The 22,177-nt window shown below is 35.5% G+C and overlaps 1 protein-coding gene across 1 annotated transcript in view; it reads right to left on the bottom strand.

The window, feature by feature from the left end:
* Window positions 1–22,177, bottom strand: part of EPHA6 (EPH receptor A6) — a 795,505-nt gene that overhangs the window by 486,545 nt on the left and 286,783 nt on the right.

The raw sequence follows: 22,177 nt of genomic DNA on the forward strand, positions 1-22,177 counted from the left end.
TTGCATGGGAAGCAGAACATCAAGGACTTCAAACACTGCAAGTGGTAGATTAACTTGCTGTGCCACAACATCACACCATCAGCCACGAGGAATTATTTTTTAAAATAATGTTTAAGTAGATCAAAGGCAAAGTATAACACATACTTTCAGTAAAATTCAGAAAAATCATGAAATATGTTTAATATTTTAATTATGTTGGCTATATCATTATAGATAAGTTTCACAATTCTTGATGCAGAAATTCTATATCCAAATTCAGTTGGATGAAAATATATTGTGAAGGCATATTATTTAGCTCCTGAAATTTGAATTTATTCTTTAGTAAAATAAATACGAGAATGGTTTCTCCCCCCCCTTGAGGTAATGCATAATGTCACTTATGTAGAATGTTTGTCTTGGTGCCTGGGTCCCAGTAAATGATGGGTGAAGGACAACTCTTGATCGTTCATGCCTGGAGTAGTATTGGGTAATAGAAATTTGTTCAATAAGTAAGTGCTGGATTAGTCAGAACGTATCTTATGATTCACAAGGGTTTTCTATTCTCTTCTAGCTTAATTATCAATAAATTGCTATTTTTATTGACTGGAGAAGACATTTATCTTAATACTCTTTCTACAAGATACCCTCAGAATGCACCTGCCAAAGCTTGGAAGCCAAAGTTTTCCAGAGAGTTATCAATTAACTTCACAGTTCCCACATAGTTCTACTATAAACATGCTTGTTCTCCCACAAAGAGCCACTTTTCTTGAGTATCATAAAAGAATGTCTGGTATGCAGAGCATATATATGAGTTCTGAGGTACAACACTCATTTACGACTCTAATCTTTCAGCAATTTACTACTTCAAAAACCTGCATCCACTTCATTACTTTGTCATCTCCTTAAGGCTTGTTGTGTAACATGGAGCCCCAAACATAAATGCAACACCATCAGCACATTTGATTCTAGCCATACATACCCATTAGAGTACCTAGTTAGAGCACTTTTTCAATGATGAGCAATCAAAAATAATGAGCTGGCGATGAAGATTCTGGTCCTTATGTGCTTGTGTGCTGATATTAATTCAGGCAGTGAGAAATTTATGCTTTCACTGAGCATTGGGAAATGTAAGGTGTAGGTACTGCTGCCTGTAACAGCAATTTCTTAATTAAGCTGGAAGCCAGACTTAACTTTACTCAATATGCATTACTACGCTACTAAACAGAACACTGAGGGAAGGCATTATGATAAAACATTACAGCACTTTAATTAAAATATCCTTCTGTTACATAACAGTGATATGATTCTATTCCTTCAACTTGAGTAAATGACTACTTGATGACTGAAAAAACAAAAACAAAAAGAAAAATAAATCACAATGTAATATCTGCTATCTGGGTTTTCTTTCCAAGTATATTTTCTAAACGATGATACTAATTTGTAGAAATGTTTATTTTTCTTCCCAAATAAATAAAGGTTGCCTGTCTAATTTCTCTAATACAGAAATTCACATGAATCGGTAGTTTTTTCAAACAAGCCACAGGCCAAAAATTCAAGTTAAAAATTCAAATGTTATGAAAACTATTATATTTTAGGCTTCTGGTAATTTTCAATTCTTCATTTTCACTATATAGAAAAAAAAACAAAAATCATCAAAAAATAATTTAAAATTGAACAAACAGTAATACCTGAATGATTCCTCAAGACAATTCTTCAGTGTTGTCATTTTTTATAGATGTTTTTGAGAAGTAAACTAATTCAGTAATTTAAGACACTTCAGAGCAATTGACAAGGCTTATGGGTTGCTAATTTATTGGAGGAAACAGGATTTTCATTTACTGGATTCTTTAATGCATTGTGATTTGTTAGACAATACACTCACACTGAAACGTAGTACAATTGGCCAACTGATAAATTGGCTTTTGTTTTGCATGATTACTGCCAGATAAATAAACTTCATAACCTGAGCAATTACACACATTTTCCTCTATTTCTCAAGATGTAATTTTACTATAATTCATATGTAATATCTGAACCAAAACAACATAGGCTTCTTGCCAAATGCTTACAAATTAAACCAGGTATTACATTTAAGCCTAATTAAAAAATGCACTGCATCAGACTCCACATCCGCACTATCTCTGCCTCCGGCAATAATCAAAGCTACATCCACACTGGCCTTGGACTGGATATTTATGAATATAAGTATTTCCACTATCGGACAGCAGGCCACTAAAATGCAGATAGTATGACACACTCATTCTGAATTTTCTTACACTTAATAGAAGGTCTCCTACACGCTCTACCGAGCACTAGCAGGCTTTCAGTAAATATCTATTGGATTAAATTAAATGAGAAGACTATGAAATTACACTAAGCATCTGGGTAATGGAGACTGCCAGTCAGGGTGTAACTAAGCAGCACAGGCAAAAGTGCTGAGTCTGCAAGTTTCTCTTGCTGGTGGAAACAAAGGTGCAGGGGCTGCCAGAAAACATGCACTGTAGGACAGAAACATTTAATTTACTGAGCACTTCATATGGATCAAGCATGCAATGGAAAACCATACATGTTTCATTTTAATTCATCAGCAAATCTATGACAAGAGAGGATCGTTGCGTTCCAATATATGTGAAAAGCCTGAGGCTATAGGGTGTGATGCTTAAGAAACACCTCTCGGATTCTGTTTTCAGACAGCAGTTTGATTCCTGATTTTGCCAATAAAAAACTCCCTGTAGTGCCGACCCAGGAAGAAGCATGTGGAGCACTTGCACATTTCTTACAATGTAAAATGCAATATTGTTTGATATTACTGTCAAACTTGTATTTTTATTATTGTATGAGTGCTTGGCATTTAATACTATTTGCCACCTCATGTCAGCATCCTTCATAACTTCTTGTCTATTCTGTCAATCAATGTGCTCACGGTAAATTGCTTTTTATTCCCCATACTCTGCATTCCAAACTCTTTACAAGTGCTCATCTCCAGGACACAGGAGAATCACCTGAGGAACTTTGGAAACTCCTAACACCATGGTTATGCTATCAGTGAGCAATTAAATCACAATTTCTGGAAAAGGTAAGAGAGGTTTATCAATTCCCCCTGGGTTATTCTAATGCATATCCAAAGATAAGAAGCCCATGGTACTGCACACATATTTCATATAAGTTTCTCACCTTTATGAATGAATGAAGAAAAACAATACTCAGATAATTGCCTGATTATCATCTTCTATTCCTCATTCTGTGAATAGGCAGCATAGATTTAGTTTGGGCTAGCTGCAGTTTTACAACATGATTCATAACTAAATTCATTATTTTATTTTATTTATTTTACTTTTTTAAAGATTTATTTTATTTTTATTGGAAAGGCAGATATACAGAGAGGACAGACAGAGAGGAAGATTTTCTGTCCAATGATTCATTCCTCAGGCGGCGGCAACAGCTGGAGCTGAGCCAATCCAAAGCCAGGAGCCTCTTCAGGGTCTCCCATGCTGGTGCAGGGTCCCAAAGCTTTGGGCCGTCCTCGACTGCTTTCCCAGGCCGCAAGCAGGGAGCTGGATGGGAAGCAGGGGCGCTGGGACTAGAACCGGTGCCCATATGGGATCCCGGGTGTGCAAGGCGAGGACCTTAACCACTGGGCCATCGCGCAGGGCCCACCTAAATTCATTTTTATGTTAATCTGTTCATACAAACACATGTTACCTGCCGTGCTGGAAGGGAATCTAAGGGACCCCACAGGTCTTTGCTTTTAATCTCATATATACTTGTGCCAACAATACTGATAACCTCAGTGCTCTGAATGGTATGATTTGCTTGGTCAACAGGGAAGACTGAGCTCTGAGACCAGGATGAGAAAATGCCAGATCCTTCATCCCATCAGTCAAGAGGAAGATGATTTCATATACATAAACAGTAATTTTCAGGGCAGTGGATCATTTTACTTTCTCCATTTTTTATCTTACTCCTTTCATTATTGTTTGCTCTAAAGGCATTTCATTATGTCTTCTTTTTGTTTCAAGAATAACAATAGGTAAAGATAAGAAATAATATGAGAATCTCCTTTCTCCTAACTTAGATTTTTTTCCTCACTATATAAGCTTTTGTTTTGACTCCCACAGACAACAGAATTGCTCACTGGTCCACTTTATCTCCTCAGGATCTCTTATGATGCTGCAAAGCAACCCACAGTTCTAGTTACATTACATCCTTTGTAGACTTGAAAGAAAATGAAGCCGAGGGGCAGGGGCATTATGTAGCTACTGGGTTAGAATTCAGAAGGAATGGGCCTGGCGCGATGGTGTAGTGAGTGGTTAAGGTCCCCCCCAGCACGCCCGGGATCCCATATGGGCGCCAGTTCTAATCCAGGCGGCTCCACTTCCCATCCAGCTCCCTGCCTGTGGCCTGGGAAAGCAGTCGAGGACAGCCCAAAGCTTTGGGACCCTGCACCCGCATGGGAGACCTGGAAGAGGCTCCTGGCTTTGGATCGGCATAGTATTGGCCATTGCGCTCACTTGGGGAGTGAATCAACGGACCAGAAGATAGTCCTCTCTGTCTGTCCTCTCTGTATATCTGCCTTTCCAATAAAAATAAAATAAATCTTTATTAAAAAAAAAGAATTCAGAAGGAAGAAGTTCAAGGAGAAAGCATAATAGCAATGAAAGCTAAGAATTAATAATCATAGATATTACAGTTATAAATGTGATAGTACCATCTGGATATAGGAACAGTAGATTTATTTCTTTTTTCTAGAATGTTTTATGTACTTATGAATGTATAGAATAGTCAAGGTACCAGAAATCTATGAGTTTTGATACTGCACACGGAAAGGATTAAGGGGATTTAGACGCAAGTAACGTTGAGAATTGTGAGATGAACTTTTAGGAAAGACTGCACTCTAGGTCAGGTGGTTTAAAAAACTTAAAAGTAACTCTTGGTTCAACATGTTGTAGCTAGGAACCAGCACAAAATGATTATTTAGCTAGTGAGGAAGGTATATTTCCTAACATGTCCTTTCAGATTCATATAAGAACCATTCTAGGAAAAATATATATCTCCTAGAAGATGAAATCAGGAGCTTTGCAAACAGGAAACTGAAGACAATTTCCAAGGAGCAGACCTAAGAACATAGAAAAATCCATATTTCTGAGGACTTAATACATGTATTATTTGCCACTGCTTTAAAGTAAATCTTCATGATCTCTTGTTTTTCTAGGAAAGATTTTTTTAAAGTTTTATTTAACTTGAAAGAGATAGAGATGGGGGTGCGGGGAGAGAGAGAGAGAGAGAGAGATTTTCTTTCTGTCGATTCACTCTCCTAAATAGCTTCAGCAGCCAGAACTAAATCGGCCTGATGCTGGGGACAGGAACTTTCTTCAGAGCTCTCACATGGATGCACAGCTCCAAAGCCTTGGGCCATTCTCCACTACTTTCACAGGCCATTGAGAGGAAGTTGTATCAGAAGTAGGGCAGTTGGGGCAGGAACTGGTGCTCATATGGGATGCTGGCATTGCAGGCAGAGGATTAGCCTGATAAGTCACAGTGCCACCCTCTCTAGAAATAATGTCAAAGTTATTATTTATTCATTGTATTTTGAGAGGCAGAGAAAGATTTTGAGAGGTAGAGAAAGAGAGAGAGAGAGAGATACAGAGAATAAGAAAGAGAGACCTTATCCACTGATTTCTTCTCAAACGCTTGCAACGTCTGTGTTTGGGGACAGGCTGAAGCCATGAGCAAGAATCTCAATCCAGGTCACCCAAGAAGTAGCAACAACTCAGTTGATTAAGCTATCACCTGCTAGCTCCCAGGATTTTGAATTAGCAGGAACTTGGATCAGGAGTGGGAGCCGTATGTCAAATCCATGCACTATGATATGGGATGAGGGCTTCTCATGTGAAAAAAAAATAATAACTCACCATTCCAAATAATGATACAGAAAATTATTTCAGATGTGTATTTTCATAATGAAATTTATAAAATTATACCTCACTATATATTACTTTGAATACGGATTTTGGTATCTTCAGTTAAACAGTGAAGTCACTATATTATTTTGGGAAGACCACCTGAGTCAATTCAAATTTTAACATGAAACTGAGTACTCCTGAAACTGAAGTGCTGGGGAAGGCCTGTGAGCTGCTGCACAATGCATTGATCTCCTTGAACACTGATTGCTTAATTTAATGAAAAAGAAACATTTGGAGTCTGAACAAATTTACAGTGCTGACATGACAGAATCTTACCTGAAATTACAGCCACAAAACCATACGCATCAGTGCACGTGTGCACACACATACCACATACACACAGGATCGACAGTGCTACTAACCACTAAAATCTCTAACATGTAGTACAATTGATTTGATTAAAAAAACACAAGCATTGACAAATTAAACCCTATGTCAAATAATCCAAAAGCTTCCACATGAATTAATAAAGAACATGGCACAACTTTTAGGAAATATTGTAAACTCAAAATGTACAGCAGAAAGGTTTTTGGATTCATAATGATGCTATTCTGTTTTAACTCATAATATACATAGTCATATCAGAAAGTACAACTGGACAATGATATAATCACTGTAATATTTTATCTAGTTTGCTGTAATTGAAATTATGTTAATTACCATTTAATGATATGAGATTTTTTTACTCCCTTTACTCCATGTAAGACATTCAGAAATGCTTTACTGTCACTCTTCACAATACTCATATGACAAATAATGCATTAAATAAATGCAATGAAATACATTTTTAGCAATAAATCAAATTCAAATTCATTGCAGGAAATACAGACAGTAGAGATAAGCCATTTTCCTAATTCAGACTAATAAAATATCTTCTGCTAACATTTGATATATTTCTTTGAAGTATTTATTGAGGTAAATAATTATGTTTGAGATTATAAAATTAATTTAATAAAATATGAGATATTTCTATGCTTACTAGACATTTATAGAATCACACTAATATTTAAAAATATTTTAAATTTAAACATTTACTTATTACCTAATTTCTTCTTATACTTTATTCTTCCCATTTTTTTTACTGTTTTAACAGAAATTCTTTTTTGTTTTTCTAAAATATATTTATTTATTTTTACTGGAAAGGTAGATTGATAGAGAGAGAGAGAGAGAGACATCTTTCATCAGCCTATTTATCACCCAAATGGTCACAAACGCAGGAGCCAAACCAGTCTGAACATTGCTTATACCTGTAATGTCATGGAATTCATAAAGAGCAGAATGCTGGAGTCCAGACTACAACTGAAGGACTATATTATTTTAAAACACAAGGGACAATGGTGTGAGAAGAAGGGATAAAAAGGAAGGAGCGGCAATAGGGGAAAACCCTATACCTACAAAACTGAAAACTGCAAAATAAAAACATAAATAACAAATAAATATTAAAATATTATGTTCTTGAAATAAAAAATCATGTGTCTAATATTTCTAGATTTAGATGGAAATTCCATGTGGTTTTTATTTGTATTTTTCTAACAGGGAGCATGAGCACTTCTTTTCATATGCCTACTAACAATTAGATTTGTTGTTTTGATAAATGTCTACTCCTTAATCCATTTAATCACAGGGCTGTTTGTTTTGCCACTGTTGAGTTTATGAAGCTGTTTGTAAATCCTGGATATTAGTCTCCTATCTCCTGTATAGTATGCAAAAGTTTTCTCCCATTCTATTGGTTGCTTCTTCACTTTGTTGACTATTTCCTATACTGTCCAGAGTTTCTTAGTTAGATATAGTCCCATTTATTTATTTACTAATGTTGGCTTTGACTGCATATGCCTTTGATGAATTATGTAAGCAGATTTTCCCACTGCCTATTCCTTGTAGAATGTTTCCTATGTTTTCCTGTAATTGGAAATCTACTAACAATATCTGTTGGCATGGATGTGAGAAAAACATGTACCCTACTCCACTGTTAGTGGCAAATATGGCTGGTGCATACACTATGAATGTCAGTATGGAGAATGAGCAGACAACAAAAAAATGGATCTAATATATGGCCCAGCTATCCCACTCCTAGGCATATATCCAAAGGAAATAAAATCTTCATATTAGGAAGTGATCTGGAACCCTCTATTTATAGCAGCTCAAACTGCAATAGTGAAGACACAAGAGCAACCTAGACGCCCACTGAAATACATCAATGCCACTGAATACAGAATATTACTCAGTCGAAGGAAAGAAAGAAAAGAGAGAAAGAGAAAGAGAGGAAGAGAGAAAGAAAGAAAGAAAGAAATTCCTTCTACCTTTGCAACAAAATGGTTCTAAACATGAGATCATTATGCTCAGTGAAGTAAGCCAATCCCCAAAAGACAAATATCATATTTTCTCTCTGACATAGGGCAATCTTCATGCAGAATCAAATTACAATATAAACAGACAAATAGGTAAGCAGTTATACATATATATGTTATACATATACATACATATATATATGTTATACATATATATACATATATATGTTATATATATGTTATATATATGTTATATATATATGTTATATATATAAACTGTTTATATGTCTATGTGTATATATCCATATTATATATATACTATATACATATATAACATATATATATTTTTTCATAGATAAATTACATAATGCAGTGTGGTATACTGGGGAGTGGAGATATGTTAGAGAACACATATTTTCTAAGTATTCTTTAATCGGTATATATTATTCTTTTTTTATGATTTATTTATTTTTATTTGGGAAGTTAGATATACACAGAGGAGGAGAGACAGAGAGGAAGATCTTCTGTCGGATGATTCACTCCCCAAGTAACCACAACCGGGAACCAGGAACTTCTTCCAGGTCTCGAACATGAAGGCAGGATCCCAAAGCACTGGGCCATCATCACCTGCTTTCCCAGGCCGCAAGCAGGGAGTTGGATGGGAAGTGGAGCTGCCGGGATTAGAACCAGCACCCAAATGGGATCCCGGTGCGTTCAAGGTGAGGACTTTAGCCACTAGGCCACACCGCTGGGCCCAGTATATATTATTCCAAACATTTAGTGCAAACATTACATCCAAACTATGCTGTTAAATCATTTTTGATACTAATGGTGGTCAATTTTAAGGGTCATATTGATTAAAGAGTATTTAGAAAGGTTCTAAGGTATTATTTTTGGAAATATATGTAAGGATGTTTCCAGAGAAGACTGGATGTGCTACTGAATGAGTCCAATAGTGATGACCTGTCATTCAGTTGAAAAGCCCTAGTGCGAATAGTTGGGAACCAGATTGGATAAATAGTGGCATGTAGAATTTGTCTTTCTCACTGCTGGAGTTGAAATATGCCTTTTCTCTCCTGCCCTTGGACAAGGCACTTCATCCAATGTGTTGCCAAGTTTAAAGAACTCACTGTTTTGTTAGGCCTTTGGGTTGGAAGTGAACTATGCTAACAACATCCCTGCATCAACACTGCAGATGGCATGTTTCAGGTTTTCACAGCCTTGTGAATCACAGGGGCCAATTCTTAATTTACAAAAGGAAAAAAAGCATGTACTTAAGCTTTGTTGCATGTTTTTGAATTATTTTATATCAAAAGCAACTTAATGCTTAATCTAAATTCCATAACTGTTCTGAAATATGCTTGATAGCATGAAGAGTAATAGAAAATGATAAAATAGTGCAGGTTAGATGAATGCAAAATATCACATGCTAAGGAAATCTGTATACTCATGAAACAATTTTGTTATTGCTGACCAAGAGCTGCTTCTTGTTTCATCAGTAACACAAGGTCAAATCCATGAATAGCAAGCTGTTTGCACAATAAAAATGTAAATATTCCCGATTCCCCGAAACTACAACAGTTTGCTTGCACTATATAATTGCTTATATGAGCAACTGGAAACATGGCTGATGATGTAAGTATTCAAAGCAAATCGATTGAGATATTGACAGATAATAAAAAACAGTAAGTGCAACTTCAAGTTTTTCAGTTACTCTTTTATTTTGGGAATGTTATGATTAAAGCAAATACACACAAATCCACAGATAAATATTCATGGGTCAGAAATGGCACTTCAAATGAATCTAATTCAGTCCAAAAAAAATAAAAGAACGCTATTTAGCATTGAGACTGTTTGGTTTTTACTTGTTTAATATCATATCTCAGCATTTCATATTTTCTCTATGCATAAGTACAAGTCAGGGATTTTAAAACGAGTAAAAAACACAGGGCAATTAGGTAGTTCTGCTTAAGCCATCTATTTGTGAAATAGTTGCAAGGCTGAGAGTTTTAAGATTCAGGACAGGGAAGTAAACAGTTCCCCAGCTGGTCTTCTTGTTCATTTATTCATTAATTCAGGGCATATTTGTTAAGCGACTTTTCTCTGGCAGAAACTGTGTGAAACTCCACAGGAGATACAAAACAGCTAGCATACAGTAACCATCCCTGCATATTTCATATCTCTTGAACCTCTTATCACTTTTAGCTTACTATACATTCAAATCCACCTCACTGTAAACTTTACAAGTATCAGTCATATCTTTCACATTCGTGTTACACCCACATCATTTCCTCAGCCCAAATCTGACTACCAGGAAAATCAGATATTTCAGTAATGTACTAGCTGTTTTTCTTAATTCTCTACCTTACTATTGCATTATGTATTACTGGATATTCTTTTTTCCTGACATATAATAATAAAGCTTCCTTGTCTTTCTTTTGTAGCCATACTTCAATTTTAACCTTCTGACTCCCGAGGTTTCTTCTAGTCCAATTCTCTTTCTATCCCAGTTGTGTTTTGGTGATTTTCATAATTTCTGTCTCTGACAAAGTCTTAGATTAAACCACCTTTTGGAAATCTTACTTGGTGGTTATTTAAACTCATTACATTCTGAATTGAATCATGTTCTCTCTCCTCACTAACTTACACATTTTTTAAAAGATTTCTTCCTTTCCTCATTTGTATAAGTCTTGTCACAACACCACTATTCTCGCAGTAACTCACAGTATGGCTCCAAACTTGCCGAAAGAGTTCCAAAATCTGCAGACTTTCTCTTTTATATGTTTATCTTCTTTATTCCCACGAATCCCATATTGATTACTTTTCAATACAGCTGATGCGCTCTGGGTCACTTTCTTTCCTGCCAGATTCTACCCAGTGATATTACTCCCCTATTCCTTAATACTCCTAGTTTTGTCTTGCATGATGGGAGAAAAATATCAAGTTTTATTTTCTTCTGTAACTTTTCATTCATGAAATGACAGACAATATCTGCCTGTAATTTTAGAATACTTATCTTTTCATTAAATGCAATTTTTCATTCAATGGATACTTAACATTTTTGTCTTTACACTACATAAAAGTAATGATTTCTATTTTTATAAAACCATAGTTGCTGCCAAATTTTTTCTTAATTATTCATTTTTTTTCTCTGGGTAGGACAATTTTTAACTTCTTTGCACTGTGCCCAAGGGAGAAAACTAAGGATTCTGCGGATATCCATTCAGCAACATGCAGAGTGCCTGTGTGCAAATTCTTAGCATTTAGCATAGATATTGTTACTTTCTCCTACTCTTTTATATAGTATGAAGAGAAACCAGAACATCTATTTTATTCTTTTAAACATAAAACTTCAAGCTAGTAATGCTATCCATCTTTATACCATACAGAGGGCTAATTACTATAGATTATATTCAAAATCATAGAATAAGTCTTATTATATCAGTTTTGCAATCTATGTAACATTGTTTTTATTATTCAATTACGAAAATAAAGATATAACAATTTTCACTTACTCAGTGTCTTCAGCTATAAAAGTTGAAATTTTAGTTCTTTCTTGCAGTCCCACCCCAAATAGAGGACCCACCCTTTTTCTCAGGTCTACAAATGTTTTCTTCTACTGTAGCTCTGTTTTAACTTGGTCAGAGTTCACACTCTATTTCATATGAAATCCAGTTTAGGTAAATTCAAAAGGGGTTAAAATAACAATAAATTTTATTTTTTGGTAGGAGTGATTCTAAGGTGTGGCAAAAATGAGTTAATATAGAAGGGGATTAATATAAAAATAGCTGTATTTTTAAAAGCAGTAATGTATGAATACGTATGTGGGAACATATATTATGTTGCTAAAGACCATATGTATCTGTAAATGAAAGGAGAAGATATTTTAGAGAATAGGACTGTAGAACAAAGGCTATTCTAAGCACCTAAATAAGAATACAATGGTTTAACATCAGGCAAAGATTTCAATAATATTCTAAGTGGATGAGAGGAAAAAGAAAAAGAATATAGAGTGGTAGGGCAGAGGTTAACTATTTAAACACAAATGTTAACTCCACCCTGAATCCAAATCCACATCACTGAAATAAATCATTTATTTCAAACATTAACTAGGAGAACCTACTATTTTATTGTGTGTTAGTTAAATTACAACTCTTGACCTCAACACATGTTATTCCATATTGAATGTGATTTGAACAGGAAGATGTTTGCAATTTACACAGCTATACATGAAAGTGGTGATTTACTGGACACTATAAAAAGAATAATTCCATCTGGAGGTCAAATGAGAAACAACACACTCTTTTAATGCTGTAGGGAAAATTCTGTTGGATGCTTTAGAGTATAAGAGCACAGTTGGACACGTGAATGTTCCTTGATATAATAAATAGATGTAAGATACCACCCAATCAATGTATACCAGATAAAGGTATTTTAGAATAAAGATCAAAATTAGAGTTTTTGGTGAAAAGGTAATATGGAATGAAAGAAAGAACAAACAACATTTTGAAGCACAGTAAAAACATTGTGAATTATTTGATAGTGTTTTATTCTTACTAATATCTCCAATTCTCTCAAAAGAAATGTAAGCTAAATTATTTAAGTATTATCTTAACATGTGAAAATGAAATGAATGAATGAATCTAAAGCAGATTCTCTTTACTAAATCCATTCAGAAATGAAGTATATTAAAATCTCCAACTAGCCCTTAAATATTGTCAATACTAAAATAAAGGAAGAATAGTAATCTAAAAATATTAATTTCTATGGTATTCAAATAAGTAAGTAAACTGCACAGCCTTGAAATCGATGCTATGGGACAAATAATGAAACTGGTGAGCTATCTTATTTAAGAAATTTTGGCTTCAGAATATAATTTTCAGGACTTAGTATATATTGAAAAGTAATTTGATTCTAAATAGATTATATGCTGATATGAATTGGATATATTAGAGTGTTGATGCAAAGCAACATCATGAATACTATTTATTATTTAACATTAGTCTCTCAAAAAGAATAGAAGTGGTCATTTAGAACACCTATATCTTAAAGCAGATAGTTATTACCTGGCTAGCTTTATTACTTTCTTTTCCACTAGCTTTACTACCAGAGCTCTGAATCTCAAAATTAATTACACACCCAATTCAATTTTCTAGATAATTCAGATGAGAAGAGGGAGAAAGAGCAAATCAGATAGATGAATAGAGACAGTTCTCAATCCAGGTCTCTCATAATGTTGGCTGAGATCCAACATTCAAGCCATCCCCTGCTGCCTCACAGGATGCCTATCAGTAAGAAAGCAGAACGCTGACGGGAGCCAGAACTTGAACCTTGCCACTGATATATAGGTATGGAACTGATATATAATTATGAAACTGATACATAGGTATCTCAATTAGTGGCTCAATGGCTAGGTCAAATTTATACAAATCACTTTTAAATAAAAGTGTCAAAATCCAAATACACATTCTTCAGTATATAATAATGATGAAATATAAAATGAAATAAAAACATATGGTGGCTCCAAATGTAAAAACCAGTGAGGCTTCATTATGAGGCAGAGACTATCTGCATTTTCTGAAATGGGCAGAAAGTGATTAGTTCCCATTTGTAGCAATTTCTCTTCTTGTTTTAACTTGGGATGAACGTGAAAGAGAAACGATCCTCAGAAATAGGGAATGGGTGACCCAAGAATTTATATTTCCATTAAAATATTTTTTCCATTGTCTGAAATTTTCTTTTAATTCGATGAAGCAGATAATATATTGTGCTGCTTTACCTCAAATGTAAATACAGAATCTATAGCAACTACTTATATGTAACTAGATAGCATCATTTATGTTTTGTATAGGAATAATGTCTTGGAAGATTATGTTGTGGTTTGCTAAAATTTCCTGTATATTAGTGAATACTCACCTGTGGGTCAGTGAATAATAGAGTATTTGAGTTACAATATCCAATAAAATATAAGAAAACATTTTGTATGGTTTCTGCATGGAAACTTAAGAAATCTGGATATGCTTCAGCATGCTTAATTTTCCTTTAATTTTGACTAGAAATTCATATTACAAGATATCACTTCACTTTCAGACTGCAGGAGACCATCCCTCGATCTCTCCCTGCCACCTGGTGGGCATGACTCATGGCCTCCTTGCCTGTGACCTGATTTATAACTTCCAACCGTGCCTGCAGACCATGACCTGTGACATGACAGGAGGTTCTAAATGGATAAGGCAGGCCTTATAGCCAATTACAGTGTCACTGTTGGGAGAAGGGACTGTTGGGAGATGCCCTCATGCCCTCCACATTGCTAATCTATCTCAGTTTGTATTTTTTTTTCACAATAAATGGAGATGCTCCACCACACTGTCCCCTGCTGTCCTTAGGGCCTCACTTTTCCTCACCCCATGGTGGCCTCAGGGCAGGTTTTCCTGGAGATCAGACTATAGCAGAACAGCTAATAAGTAATAGTAAAAGTATTGCTGATATATACTATGAGAATGAAATAAAGACACTGTGATAATCAGATCTGATTTGTGGGATATTTAGGGCTGCCATTTGATACCTGGTCAATCCTAAAGAACACAAACACTTGGATTCCTGCAGTCTCCAGCCTGGCCAACTGTGCATGGCCACCTTGGCACATCCACATTCAGCCAGAAAATCCTTAAAAATAATGACCTTACAGGGAGAGTCCAGCACAGTGGCTAAGCTGCATCTTGGGATACCCCTATCACATATCTTAATGTCTGCTTCAATTCCAGGTTGCTCTGTTTGCAATACATCCTTCTAAAGCAGCAATTGTAGCTCAATCAGATGGATTATGTTGCCAGCAAGGAAGATATGGATGGAGCTCCTGGCTCCCACTTCAGACAAGTCCATATTTGGCTATTATGATCACTTGCGAAGTGAATCAGCACATGAGATTTCTCTCTCACCCACTTTTTCCAAATAAATTGAAAATAAATAAATGCTTTTAAAATGAATGAATTTTGTAAATCATGACAGAACATTTTAATTTTTTTCCTATTTTGATTTTCCACTCAAAATTAAAGGAAAACATTGAAGATATATAGAAATAAGATATGGTCCTTCTACTCCCATCCATGATAAAAACCAACATTCACAAGAAAGTTTTCATATATATTAGTTATAAAGCATAGAAACTCTACAACAGAGAAAGTGAATATAATCTTGATCAGGTGAACAAAATGAACATCATCACTGAAAATGTACGCTGTATATTGAGAATTCATATAATGATGTTCTAAGATAACATGTTCTCATATTTGAAAAGAATGCATAATCTGAATAAATTCCTGAATGCATAATCTGAATAAAGTGAGGAAGGGGAACAGGAGTTTCTTCTCCAAAACTATGTGAGTTCCATATAATGCAAGAGTGACCATAGAAATGGTACACAAAAAAGGAGATTTAAGAAGGGTAGAAGTTCAATAAATAAGTGAATGAGCAAGCAAAAGGTGAAAGTTTTATAAGTAAATCTGGGCAAATGGTATATAAATGAGTTTTGTGCTATTCTTACTAATACAAGATTTCTGTATGATTTAAATGTATTTTCAAATAGAAAGTTTAAAAACAAAAGTGACTGATACTGATTAAAAGCACCCTAATTTATGCTGTCATTTTGCCTAAAAGAAAAAGTGAGGAGGCATCTTTAACAGACACAAAGAATAAAAAAATGAATAAATAATAATGTCCAAAGGATGATCCTTTCTCATAAATGCATTTAGACTTACAAAATAAAAGCTTGTCACTTTACTACAAAAAAACACATGCCTTTAGCTTCTCTATCTTAATAATGGTGAAAACATAGATGCTTTTTCATTGTAACAGTTTTTTAATTACTTGTTTTTATTTGGAACGCAGATTCACAGAGAGAGAACAAGAAACAGAGAGATCTTCTATCTTATGACTCACTACCCAAAGGGCCCTAGTGGTCAGAGGCAAGATCGTCCAAAGCTAGCAGCCCGGATAATCTTCTGGATCTCCCACATGAGTGTAGGGGCTCAAGGTTGGGGCCATATTCTGCTGCTTTCCCAAGTACATTCACATAAGCAGGGGGCTGGAAGTAGCAGCAGCCGGAACGAGAAATGGCACCCATATGTGAAACAGACACTTTAGGTAGAAGTTTAACTTACTGCATACAACATAGCAGTGGTCCCCATGGCAGGCACTTTTAATATGTAGCTATTTTTCTATTTAAAGTGATGTTTGTAATGTGTAAATACCCAGAATTCAGGAAATTTTCAAATGTCCTTCAGAACAGCACTTGCATATTTGTACACAGTAACAGCATCTGGTATTACCAAATGCTTATTCTACTAAATTTAAAGCTTCCTTTGGGAGAGTAATTGCTTTCAACAATAAAATAACCACCCCAATTCAGTATTAAAGAAACACAGAGGTCCCTTAAAAGGCAAACCTATTCTGAATGGAAGATATGATTCTACATATTTTATATGTGTGCAGTAAAGCAGGCATGTAGTTTTCTTTTAAATTGAAACTAGCAGTATCTGTAAATTGTAAACTACATTGCAGTGTTGCTCTCTCTATAACAAACATGACAAATTACATTGAACACTTAAAATAGTCTTTCAAACAAATCATGAATCACGGTGAGATAACAACATGTCAAGTCTCAATATAAAGATCTTTACTTATTACTTTCTAGATGATTTGATCCATACAATGGTACTCACTGATGCTAGTGAAAGCTTTATTCCCTTCTGCAAAAAGCAACTGGCAGAGTCATAATAATCACAAGTAATAACAATTGCTTCTAGTCTTTCTCACTTCAGTCCGGACACCTTTACTCTTTCCTGCTCATTACCAGGCTCACAAACATTCCATATCTCCTTATAGCCAGATATTGTACATAAGCTTGATTTGATTTCCTTTGTTTCACTGTCTCACTGCAAACAAATAAACCAACTAATCAATTTTTAAAAAGGCTTTTAACACACTAAGTATCAAATAATACACAGACCATGAAGAAAACACACTGGTTTCAAAAAATATGCTTAATCAGACATTGGACATTTTTAACACATCTCAAATTCCTGACCTGAAATTTAGGCCAACGGGAGATGATAGAAAAGAAGAGGACTAAGCTCTGTTGGTCAGTGAGAAAACCATGACCAGGGACCAAATCAACGTATTCAACTGCCAAAAACAAGGTGAAGAGCATCACCGCAAAGCACCGTGCAAAGGAACAATCCGTTAGTTTGATTCAAGAAGACCCAACTTGCTCACCCGTTATCACGGTACTCCTGGAAGTGGCACAGATAGGAATATTAGTAAATTCTCACTTGATTTATATTAGCAGAACCATCCTTGCTAAGCTGAACAAAATAGCATCCTAATAATAAACTCAGACAGTCACGTCCTCCCACTTCTCAATATTGGGATCGTTTACAAATCTACAATCCCTTGGTGTAGAACTCCAGTACACTGTCAGAAGTTTGAATGATTAATATCCTTCCAAAAAGATCTATACACTTTAACCACAGTAACTATGTGTTGAGGCTAAACCAAATTCTTGGAACTGTAGATCCTGGCTTTCAACCAACAATGACTCCAGGAGACCCAAAATATTGTGGTCCTAAAGTCAGACTATCTGATTACACAGATCAGGTAAGCACGAGTTTTAGCGCAGGTTTGACTGTTGAGGTATTGAGTGGATCTTTAAAGTGTTTACTATGGTTACATCTGCAGTTCCAGAATGCATAAGTGAAACAGGTGAAACTCAGCATCTGGCAGAATAGCTACAAACCTCTCTGATCCATGAAGTGAGGCCTATTATGGTGGGAAAGACAATTAGAATTTTACTACACACAAAAACAGTAAATAAAAACTGGTATCACATTCCTGGGGGGAAATGAAGCAACTAGTACAACTATATTCTGTATATAACTACTCTCCTTTACAGAAATAGTTCCTGATCTACTCCTGGAATTTACATAAGACAGTTAGCTTAAAGAAATACTACCGGGCCTGGCGCGATGGCGCAGTGGTTAAAGTCCTCGCCTTGCACGCCCAGGATCCCATATGGGTGCCAGTTCTAATCCTGGCAGCCCCGCTTCCCATCCAACTCCCTGCCTGTGGCCTGGGAATACAGTTGAGGACAGCCCAAAACTTTGGGACCCTGCACCTACGTGGGAGACCTGGAAGAGGCTCCTGACTTCGGACTGGTATAGCATCAGCTGTTGCACTCACTTGGGGAGTGAATCATCGGAGGGACGATCCTACTCTTTGTCTCTCCTCCTCTCTGTATATCCACCTTTCCAATAAAAATAAAATAAATCTTAAAAAAAGAGAGAAATACTATCAATTACCCAGAAAATCTGAGCTGTTCTCATGAATGGATTTTCTATGACCCATGAAGATAGGAGGTTGGCTATGCATGCTGGTATTCCATTATCAATTGAGAATGATAAATAAATTAGCAAAGCATCTGGTTATTGTCATGAAAAACACAAGGTAAATGAACAATTAGCAGAAGAGAAAAACCTGGGAGAATGGTTTTGAATCTCAATCTTAATTTTTTATGCCTTTGTTTCGCCTGAGGGGAAGTCATTAAGTTGGCTTTCCAAACCCTTATTGCACTTTTATTATAGAAGGACAAAAATGGGAAATAAAGCAATTATAATGGATAAAAAATTCCATTGTTAGCTTTAAGAATTTATTAGATGTACAAACTGGAGTAAAGTATAACAGTATAAGGAGTAAACATTATTTCATTACTCAAGGTAATACAAAAATTCTAATTTTACATTTTATTACACATATGTGTACATATACACATTAATTTATTTAATCAAACCTGAAAAAAAACAACTTAATTTTTTATTTCTACACATTTTAATATTATTTCTGTAGTATTTTTACTTTCCATTCAAGTATTCATATTCATTTAAATGGACCCAGACAGTGTTGAATTTCATCAATTAAAATTTTTATTTTATTAGTAAACGCTGCATTATTTCTGTCATTCCTTGATTTTAAATATCTTTGGAAAAACCACCAGAATGTGTTAATATACACTTTTCTTTGCTTCTCTTGTCATACATTATCTTTCTTCATATATAGCCTGATTATAAGCTTCCTGTTGATTCGAAGTTTAATCTTCAAGGTTACTTGTGTCCTCATGCAATTACATCCATTTCTTAGTATTAGTTGGAGTTTGTAGCATATGGAGCATATACTAATAGTCCTCAGCATATTTTACTGATTAATAATAAAAAGACAACAGAGAGAAAACCAGGAGATAGAACTGTGTGTGTAGACCTACTTTGGATCTAAGTCCCCGCTAAAGTGCTTGGGAAAGCAGCAATAGATGGCCTAGGACCTTGGGACTAAGTACCCATGTGAGAGACCTGGATGAAATCTCTGGGTCCTGGCTCTTAGCATCAGCCCTGGTACAGGCCTGTATGTTGTGACCATTTGGGGAACAGACCAGGGAGATGCAGGCTCTTTCACTCTGTATCTCCCGGTATCTATGTTACTCTGCTTTTCAAATAAATAAAGAAAAAAGTAGAGAATGTATGATATTTGTCATTTTGGGATTGGCTTATTTCAGTGAACATGATGGTCTCAAGCTGGGAATAAGTTGATATATATATAATTAACTTATGTATATGTATATATACACACACATAGATGAAGTGTATAATGATGACTAGCATCTGGGAAGTGATGGGATACATCACTATTCCTTAATAAAAGAACTCCCAATGAAACTCTTAATTATCCTTTGACAATATAATCTAGATTTTCTACCACTGCCTATACTTACAATGCAATGTTGGAATTGTGACTGTTGTTGAAGGACCATATTACTGTAATTGTATGGGGGAAAATGGTGGTGGATAGGGGAGAATGGAGAGAATGGAGAGGGAGGTATCACTACAAACTACCACAGAAATAGTAACAGTAAAAATATAAGAGAAAAGACAAAAAGTAAAGCAAAAAACATAAAATTCATATTTTGGGGAGGTTTCTAGAATATAGCCCAGATGAAAAGGGCAACTGGGAACCAGAGTTTCAGGATGGTCTAGTATACAAGGTAACAAGCTGCATCATATCAAATGCCTGTCTCCCAGATGGAATCTGAGAAAGCTTTCAGAAAATAAACAGGTCATCAGAGACACTAAATATCCCACTTTAACACTCTGAATATGTTATTGGTACCAATGCTGGCAGGCAAACATTGCAGCCCTTGTGGGCCAGTCGAGGTGTTGTCAGGTAGTATGCACCACAGCTGGGGTGATTCCACACATACACGGCCTCAAAAAGTGAGCAATCCATGCTATATCAAACAGGGATTCTGCCCCCTTTGCCATACCAGCTGTGTCTTACCTTTCTGGGCACACTGGAGAGATCTTATCTACTCTTAGCCCCCAAAGACTAATATACACATGCTCTGTAAAATACAGGCACCATGATCCCATGGTACACAAACTGCACAAAAACCTCTGGAGTTTTTCATTACATGGGCTACAGTGAATGACTAATATCATACAACTAAATGTAAAGCCTTCTACGTGCTTAGCCACACTGAAGCGGCACAATCATTGCACAGCCTGTAGATACTGACAGGCACATTGCCAATGCTGTGCATGTACACTGCACCATACCTGTCTGGATCTATTGGAACATTTACACAGCTGGCACTTCATTCGCACTGCTTTGGGCACTATTTGCACCTGGCCTACTACAATGTCCCCAGCCATGTGGTAACCATGGAAATAGACCCTCTGATCCAGCTACTTAGATACAGTGCCCTTGAATTCATCTATTACAGCTAACAAATCTATAAAGTAAGTATCCTACAATATTCAACTAAAACCAATGTCAGTGAAGTCCACCTCACTAAAACCCTAAGTCACATTTTTAGATGGAATTTTTTAGTAAAATTTTTTAGTAAAATTTAGTAAAAAAATTTTAGTAAAAATTTTTAGTAAAATTTTTTAGTAAAACTGACAGAGATGACAAACTAATCAGGTGTATGCATACTAACATAGAGGCAAAGTATCATGAAATATCAAGGTAAAACATTGTCCGCTGCAGACCTCAAAGAAGTGAAAACTGAAATGGTAGAAAAAATACAGAAGTATAATTCTTAGGAAATATGATGAGAAACAGCAAAATGCAGTTACAGAATTTAATGAAATTAGGAAAGCAATTCACAGAATAAAGGAGAAATTCAGTGAAGACAGATATGAAAAACTACCAAATAAATATCTTGGAAATGAAGAATTACATTAAGACATAGGTAATAACTCCTTAGAAAATGCCCCCAAGTCACAGGCAAATAAAGTATAAGCAAATGGATTACATCAAGCTAGGAAGCTTTTGTACTGGAAGAGAAACAGTCAATAAAGTTAAGAGATAACCAACAGATTGGAAGAGAATATTTGCAAATCATACAACAGCAGACTGATATCTAGGATTTACAAAAACTCTAGAAACTTAACAAATGGAGAGAATGGAGAGGGAGGTATCACTACAAACTACCACAGAAATAATAACAGTAAAACAAGTAACCCAAATAAGAAATGGGTGAAGTAGTGTTATTTCTCAAAACAATGAAATTCAAATAGTACAAAGATACATAGAAATGCTCAGGTCCTCTAGCAATTAAGGAAATGCAAGTAACAACCACTATATTTTCCCTAAATCTGGTGAGAATGACCTCCTGACAAATCAAGAAGAAATAACTGCTGGTGAAGATGTGGAGGTGAGAAGTACCCTAGTCCTCTTTCTTGGAGTATAAACCATTATAGCCACTATTCAAGTTAGTGTGGAAATCACTTAAAAATTAAAATAGATCTATTACATGACTCAGCCATCCCATACCTGTGAATATATCCAAATGAAATGAAATATGCATGCAAGAGAGGTACCTTTAACCTAGTTTATAACAAT

The sequence above is a fragment of the Ochotona curzoniae genome, unplaced genomic scaffold, assembly GCF_017591425.1.
Source record: "Ochotona curzoniae isolate NIBS_2020 unplaced genomic scaffold, NIBS_Ocur_1.0 contig_3498, whole genome shotgun sequence".
NCBI lineage: Eukaryota > Metazoa > Chordata > Mammalia > Lagomorpha > Ochotonidae > Ochotona > Ochotona curzoniae.